This window comes from Laetiporus sulphureus, assembly GCF_001632365.1.
Source record: "Laetiporus sulphureus 93-53 unplaced genomic scaffold LAESUscaffold_44, whole genome shotgun sequence".
Lineage (NCBI taxonomy): Eukaryota > Fungi > Basidiomycota > Agaricomycetes > Polyporales > Laetiporaceae > Laetiporus > Laetiporus sulphureus.
This window is the reverse complement of record NW_024468553.1, coordinates 8329-17229: the sequence shown is the minus strand read 5'-3', so window position 1 is coordinate 17229 and position 8901 is coordinate 8329.

Below are 8901 nucleotides of genomic sequence, written 5' to 3'. Positions count from 1 at the left end.
GTGGAGACGTAGTGGTATATACTATATAGGGTAACTAGGTGGATAAATAATGGTCCGTGGGCGCTTGAGACTTGTGGCGCGGAAAAACCGTGACAGTACCCCCCCTCCAGGCCGAAGTGTCCTCACGAGGCTTGAATTCTAATCGTAGATGCGCGGGTGTACGGCTTGTAGGTTCCATTTGGTTTTGGGTATCGGTGTCCGAGTACGTTCCGGGTCATATGTGGTATAGTTGGAAACGTCTTCTTCCTTCACCGGGGTATCCTTGAAACGCATTCGTTGCCAGGGTATTGGCGCATCGTCGAGATAATAATAGCCGTGAGTGCGCTCAGGGCACTGGATCCTTCCTTCTTCTACTATCCACTGGGCGTTGACTGGGTATATAAATAGATGGTTGCGCGACTTGGGGGTTCCTACGAACAAGACCGTGTGGATATAGTGGTCTGGGTTCGCTAGCCAGATGCAAACGATATCGAACTTCTCGGGTAGCCCTATTTCTAGGCCGATTGGGGTATCGAGGGGTACGTGAAGTACGACATGGGCTTGGAACTTGCGTTTATACCATCGTATCATTTTGTGATCCCAGTAGATCTTTTCCTTCCACTCTTCTTCTTCTTCTTCTGTCATCTTTCCTCCTTTACTGTCAGGTTCGTCGTCGCTTTCTTCGTCTTCTTGAGCGCGGATCCTTTGACCACCGGGTATAGTGAGGAGATTAGGCGGTTTCGGCGCCTTGGGATGTAACTTATGGAAGTTATTAAGTAGTAGGATGTAGTCCTTTGCTATTGTAGAGCGGGGTATCCAGGTGTTCTCGGTGTCGTCCTTCCCCTTCCATTTAACCAGGTATAATAGTCCAGTTTTGGACTTTTTGCTGTCAAGGATTTGGCTAATGGTAGGGGATTCGCCTTCCGGAACGGATATAGTAGTATCGTCCTTTTGTACACTAAATTGTGCAGGGTGATAGGGTATTAATAAAGATTCGTGGAAGACGGGGTGTATATGACGCCAAGCGGGTGGGAGCTTGAGTCTGAATGCCGACTTTCTGACCTTTTCTACTATACTAAATGGTCCGTAACGTTTATCGTCCAGCTTCTTGCTTGGTCGAGTGGTTGTAATATTAGTTCCTTCTAATAGTACCAGATCGCCTTTGGTATAGGCCGCATGTTCCGGGTATTTGCCATCGTGGTACTTCTTCATTATTCCTTTAGCTTTGGTAAGGTGATTAGTTGCGTCCTTGGAAAGTTCCTCCATCTCTTTCGTCCATTCTTCGGCCGATTGGTTGCGGGGTTCTTTCCTGGTTTCGACTCCCGTGTAGGGATGGTATCCGTGCGTAAGGTAAAACGGGGTATAACCGGTGCTTGCTTGTCTATGGTTTCAGTATGCGAACATAGCAAGGGGTATCTTGGAAGGCCAGTCGTCCTGTCTATAAGAAGTGTATATTCTTAAGTAGGTCTCTATTTCCTGGTTCATCCGTTCAGTCTGCCCATCCGTCTGAGGGTGGTAGGCAGTAGAAGGATTTCCTTGGACGCCCAACTGTTGGTATACATCCTTGGTAAATGAGGATACAAACTGTGGTCCCCTGTCGGACCATATCCTTTCTGCTAGTCCGTGTGCCGACATTACATGTTTAATGTACAAGTCTGCATAGTCCTTCGAGTTAATCGACTCCGTGCAGGGTATAGCGATGAAGTCTTTTGACTTTAAATCCACAAATACAAGGATGGAGTCGTACCCGTCTACAGTAGGTAGTTTTACAATAAGGTCCGTGGAGATGTACTGCCAGTTATGATCTGGAACTGGGTTTGGCTCTAATGGTGCTGATCGATGTTGGCGGTTAGGTTTGGCCTTTTGACAGGTCCCACAACCTTTCACATACGCCGTAACATCTTTGATCATCTCCGGCCACCAGTACGATCGCTTAATTAGTTCCATGGTCCTTTCTATTCCTGGGTGTCCCATGAACGCGGCATCGTGGTGGGACTGTATTACTTTGCCGATTATTTCTTGGTTATTTGGAATTATGAGAATTTCACCCCCCCTCCAGAGTGTGCCGTCCTCGGCTGACTCGAGCTCCTTTTGAGGCAAAGTTTTCCATAATAAATATTCAGAAGAATGTATGGCGCAGAGGTCGCGGATGGCATCTGTCCCTACAACTTTGGTGCTTCGGAACAACTCGGCAGGTAATACGACCTGATTATCCAAGTGATCCATACCGTCGTCGTAGTCTGGTCGTCTGCTAAGAGCGTCTGCTGCGCTGTTTTTCTTGCCTGGGATATGATGGAGTTCGAAGTCGTATTCAGCGAGGAAAGACATCCATCGTGCTTGTCGGGGGTTGATCTTCTGGGGTTTCCTAAAGTAAGTCAGATTAAGGTGATCAGTGAAGATCTGTACAGTATGCTTGGCATGTATTAGGTAGTGTCGCCATTCTTCTAGACAATCTACAATAGCGAGAAGTTCTCTATCGTACACTTGATAGTTCTTCTCGGCGTCCTTGAACGACCTACTGTAATATGATACTGGTACCCAAAGATTATCTTGCTTCTGCATAAGAACTGCCCCGAGGGCGAATTGCGAAGCATCTACTTCTATCATAAACGGGTCCTCGTCCGTAGGTATGTGTACAATTGGGGCCGATGTAAGGAGGTCCTTGAGACCTTGGAAGGCACTTCGTTCAGTGTCCGTCCATTCCCATTCTCGGTTACCCGTAAGGTCCGAAAGAGGCTTGGCTAAGGAGCCGAAGCCTTTCACAAAACGTCTATAATAATTACAAAATCCGAGGAACTGTTGAACGTCCTTCTTGGACCTGGGTTCTGGCCATTCTGCAATGCCAGCAACCTTTGCGGGGTCCATGCGAAGTTTCCCATGGCCAATGATGTGACCTAGGTACTCGGTTTCTTCAACATGGAACTCGCACTTCTCAGGTTTGCACGTCAACTTGTGTTCCCGGAGTATTTTAAGTACTTGTTTTACAACCTGGCGATGTTCCTCCATGTCCTTGGTGAATATTAAGATATCGTCCAGGTATACCATAACCTTCCCGGTGAGGATTAGGTCGTGGAAGATGTCATTCATCATCATTTGGAACGTTGATGGTGAATTAGTGAGTCCGAAGAACATCACTAGAGGTTCGAATAGACCTCGGTTCGTGACGAACGCGGCCTTTTCCTCATCTCCTTCCTTGATCCTTATGTTATTATAGCCCCACCAGATGTCGAGCTTAGAGTAGTACCGGGCTCCCTTAAGCCGGTCGAATAAATCATTGATTAGAGGGAGCGGGTATTTATTTTTCTTGGTTACTTCATTGAGCCGTCTATAGTCCTGAACCGGCCTTAACTTGCCATCCTTTTTCTTGACAAAGAAGAAGGGGGCGCCCCAGGGGGATTTAGACTGTCGAATGCGACCAGTCTTGAGGTTTTCTTCAAGGAATATATCCAGAGCTTCCTGTTCTTTTACGCTCATTGGATATACCTTTCCGCAGAAAGGTTTCGCGCCGTCTACTAGTTCTATGGCGTGATCCCATACTCTGCGTTCAGGAAGCTGATCGAATTCAGTCTCCTCGAAGACTTCCTTATAATCCCAGTATTCTTCTGGAACTACTTCTTGCATGCTCTTGGCTTTAGTACTTTTGCCTTGAGCGATGGCTAGGTCAGTGGCCTTGGTGGCTCGTATGTGTTCGTATTCGGAAAATTGTTTCCGAATGTAGTCGCTGTCCAACGCCAGCACCTTATCCCCATCTTCTAACTTAAGCTCTCCGCAGTTACAACGCGTGAAGCGAAGCGTGCGTTTAGCCCAGTCGATATCAGGGTTGTGATCTTCCAACCAATCGAACTCGAGGAACATGTCGTGGTCCGAAAGGGTAGTCACATTGAATGATCGGCGCTCTCTATGGCCTTGGATAACTATATCTAATAGTACATAGTGGGTCATGTCGCCATCTCGGTTGGGGGTCCCATCCGCGTTGAACACTCGGAGTGGTCGATCGAACGGTATTTTAGGTATCTGGAACTTAGATACGAATTGTTCGTCGATACAGCACCCGGTGCAACCTGAGTCTAGAAGGGCTTTGGCGGGTATATTCCTATCCCCAACTTCTATCGTTACGGGTATATCGATCTGGTGATGTCGTCGTACTGCTCGGACGTTGAATTGTCCTCGCAGTTTAGTACCAGTCGATCCGAAGCCAGCAGTCCCTCTTGCTGTTTCTGCTATCTCCGTTATGACTTCGGTAATCGGGGTATCGTTTCGTTCCAGGATTAGTTGGGCGACTCGGTCCCCATACTCAATCTGGAACGGGGTATCAAGGGTATTGATTAGGAGTATCTTTACTCGACCGACATAGTTCGAGTCTATTACTCCAGCTCCTACGTCTATTCCATGTTTTACAGCCAGACCTGAGCATGGAGCGATGCGTCCGTAGCATCCGCTGGGTATCATCAACTTCAGGCCGGTATCTACGAGGAGACGGGAACGTCCGGGAACGATCACTTCCTCCGCTGAATGCAGATCGTACCCTGCTGCGCCTTCTGTTTGGCGAGTAGGCACGATGGCTTGCGGGTGATCTAAGAATACACGCAGAGTGGTTTTCTGTGCCTTCTTCTTCAGTGTACGCCTTGCCGATGTCGAAGCTTCCACTTGCAAACTGTCCGTGTTCTGAACTGAAGAAAAGTTAGAAATTGAGCTATTCACGGAATTAAGCACCGATGCTTCTTGATCCGGCCGAGCTCGATCAGGCACCGCTAAGGTCCCGTCATCCCGAGACCCCGTTTTCGCTCCTACTACTGTTACATTAAAGTGGGCACCACTACTTGTACCCATATTGTCCGACGTAGTGCTAGAAGTACAGTTGAGAGTGGAAAGAATAGAAAATCGAGATCCATTAGGGAGTGGTGGTGTGCTGTCATCTGCGTCAGGGGTACTGGATTTTCCCTTTCCTGAGCTTAGACCCTCCTGCCCACATCCCTCCAGGGTGTTTTCAGGTACGGCTTGATGGCGCTTCTCAGGCTGGGCCTCCACCACCATCAGCTCGACTCTCCCTGGGGACCTACCTTTTGGTGACCCGTCTAAACCATGGCCCTTCTCAGGTCTCGCGACCTCCGTGACCATGGAATGGCCGTTAATGGTCAGGGTTGACCCATGTGAACCAGGGCGCTTCTCAGGCTTTTGGGCCTCCACCACCGAGGAACGCATGTTACTGGTCGGGGAAATGGAACCGTCCGATACGAGTCGAGAGTCCTGCAAGACTTGCGTACTTAAGCCTTGCCGAATTGAAAACCCGCCTGGTTGAGCAGAGCGGGGTTGGCCGCAATGGCCGCCTTGAATGCTCGTACGGCCTCGGTTTCTTCTACCGTACTGGCCCGAGCTGCAGGCTGAGCATCCTTCTTGCGCCAGCACTGCGCCTTGCCGTCGTAGTAATGGGTGTGCCATATATCCGTGCACGACCCCTTTTCCAACCTTTCCTTTCCACAAGTACCACACTTTCGGTGCTTGTCGCGTTCGTTTTCGACGCCTACCGTTTCCTTGTGTGGTACCGCTTTTCCTGCCTCATCGACGTTTCTGATGGGCGCTCTCCCTGTTGTCCTAACCGCGTTGGCCGTTACCGTTGTAGAGCCTTCCTCTTGATGGACTTGGCGGGTTTTGGAGTCTCTTGCTTTCCCCTTGCCCTTTCGGTCCTCAAAGGTGGATGCCCACTGCTGCTGCTGTTGCAGGTCCAGTCGTGCCGCAACCTGTTTCCATAGGCTGTAGCTATTGACGTCTCGACTAATACCTTCGGATGCCCATATTCTGTCACAGAGCTCCTTTCGCATGGCATTCCTAAGTAGTTGGAGCAGCAGCTGCTCATCCTTGTACCCCGAGACCTTGACCCAATGTTCCCACTCGGCTTCAAACTCCTCCCAAGGCTTGTATCTTTGCTGCATGTTACGCAGCATCCGTTGACCTTCTAGCTCTGGGTTCGCGGGGTAATACATTTTCTTGAAGTCCGCGATAAAGTCCTGAAGCGTGGCATACACCGGTGGGCCCCCCATCATTCTTTCCAGAAGGGATGCTTTCCAGTGGTCGATTTGTGGTCCTCGGATGTAAGACATTGCCCAGCGGATTTTACTTTGTTCATCTTCGAACTCGCTGGGTTTCATGACGATGTAGTTCATTACATCGACAAGCCATGCCTTCGCTTTTGCCTTGGTGCCATCGAATGGCTCTGAGAGGTTGACCTTTGGTCCTCGGAACGACTTTCTATGTACTTCGTCCGAGGATGCTGGTGGCGGGGCGGCGGAACGACGGTCCCGATCGGGCGGTGGGATCGGTCGTTCCGGGGGGAATGCGAAAAGTGCTCCCGCCAACTCGTCATCCTCGTCTCCCTTGTAGGAGTGTGCCGGGGACATTGGGGGCATCTGCACCCTAGAGGGCAGCTGCTCAGGGTTTCCCTGGTGTGCCGGTTTGAGCCCACTAGGGCCAGCGGGTCCTGATCCACTGACTCCTTTTACCCAATCCCGAATATCCTGCTGACCAGGATCCTGTCTGTGCTTGCCTTTGTCGACCGGTTTCTTGGGCAATCGAATAGGAGAAGGGGGCGGTGGTCGCGTCATGGCTTCCAGTAATTGAATGCGGGTTTCCTGGGTCCTATTGATTCCTTCCAGACCCTTTACCCTTTCCTCACTGGATTGGAGCGCTTGCTTGAAGGCGTCCAGTTCCGTTGTTAGTTTATGGATCTGGTTGCCGCGCTCTATTCCTGCAGCGACCCTCTCATTGTTTTCTTTCATGAGACGGTCGCGAGTTGCCTCGGCAGCCAGGCGCCCTTCTCGTGCTTCCGCTGTCTCCCTTCGTGCGACGTCGAGTCGACTAAGCAGTCGATTGTAGTCATTCTGGAGGTGTTGGTAGGCACGCCTCATGTCGACCGGTTGGTTCCAGTATCCGGGTGTTTCCTCCGTGGGCGGGGAAAGACCAGGTCGTGCCAGGTAGTAACTCTGCCTGTTGTCAGGGAGCCTGTATCGCTCATATCCTGGCGGAGTTCCTGAAGCGTGACTCGACCAGACGTAGTCTTGTCCCCTTGCCGCCCCTCCATGTCTTGCCACCACATCTATGGGTTGTGTTCGATACCGCTGCCTGTCTTCTACAGAATGCTCGCGAGCGTGGATATCGTACTCCCACTGATGGAATCGCCTTCCTGTCCTTGGTTCTTCGGAATATAGGGCGGCGAATTCGTCTACTAGCCTTGCTGAGGGCCCCCTTCTTGTGGGAAGCGCTTCCAGCATTGCTGGCATCATGAAGTATCGTGGTGTGGGAGCGAGGATGTCGGTGTTGTTAAATGACGACGGAGGGGATGCCCCGGGATTCGGACCTTCGGGATTCAGGTGTCCTTCTACGGAATGTTCAGATTGCGCCATTTTCGGTGTTGGTACCTGGTCGGGGTTTTGGCGACCTGTTCAGAAAGGTTCTTCTTCGTCGGATGAGATACCGTATTCTTCGTCGAACAGGAGATGGTATAACTCCTGGTCGTCTTCGACTGGTTCGAGAGCGTGAGGTGCTTTCTGAATTATTCGATGTGGCTGGTATTCGAGCCTTTCGTAGTAGTCGAGGATGACTTGGTATCGGTAGAGGACAAAACGAGCTTGAGCGACGTGGGGTTGGTATATGAAATCTGCCCGGAATACGATGCTGATGTGCTCGTAAACCTGGTCCCACTCTATGGGTCCTGGAGATACGGTGTATATGGACGAGTATCCTTCCAACGAGAACCTTTGCATTCGATGGTGTTATCTACTCGCGTGCTTGACGAGTTGTTCTTTACTAGGCCTCGTAATGACCCAGACGCAGCTTTAGAGTCCTGCTACTCCTAGTAGGTCTAGTTACTACGGAGTCCTGAATGACGCGGTTCGCAGTCGCAGAGGGGTCTTTGTGGTCTTTGATTATTTCACCACCAGTGTCCAACTACCTCTGAAGGGATGTAACCTTGGTCCACCTGCCGTTCCAGCAGAGCTTTCCGAGAGTTCGTCCCACGTCAAACGACTATTTGTCTACGTATGTACTGGTAACTAAACCCCTAAGTAGGTCAGAACTGCGCAGGGGTTGAATACGCGTCTGGTGCCGCTTTAGCACTGAGCAAGTAGGTTTATTCCCTCGCTACTCGAGGTTATGCAGGTCTCGCCGAAGCGGTCCAGAAGTGTTGCTGATTTACAGCTTCAGAGCCTTTTCAAAGGTGACTCGTTCCTCCCGCAAGTTCTCCCTTGTCTGCGGTTGTTACGTCTGCTACCCCTAGACCTGGTGGCTAGGATGGCGACGTTAGAGGATAAATCCTCCGTATAGCACGGCAGCAAGGCCGAGGATAGTTTATATGGACTAGCAGCCCCACGCTTCAATGTCACGCCTCTACGGGGTCTATGGGCCTGACAGTAGCCTGACCAGACAGGGTCCCTGACGGATTAGCCAATGATGGTGGTACCCTTTTAAGGAGTACTGCGTCCCCTGCTCCTAGTGGTGCTGACGTCAACAGGCACTCCTGGCCCTCCTTGACAGCCCTAATGCGGTTTTAACCACTAGGTTTCAACTGGCAAGTCCCCTTACGCCTGGGGTCGCGGCAAGATTTGGGACTGTAGTATGTCGCCCACTTTCGCAGGAGGCTGGTTTAGGGCCTATGTATCCTGACTGACAATCCGCGTATTTGCTTCACCGAAGAGGTTCAGCAGGGCGCAGCTAAGCCCGAGGAATGTGGGAAGAAGCCCTGACTGGGCACGATGAGGATGGAGTTGATCGACAGAGAGATAGCAGTCCGAGGCGTCGACCGGTGCCCACAGACTATAGAGAGTAGTTTCGAGTTATGTGAAGGATCTCAGGAACTCCTGGGTCCGCTCTCGCCTATCCCGTCAGGGATCTCTAGCTTAAGTGGAGGAGTAAAGACCAACTCGAAACTGA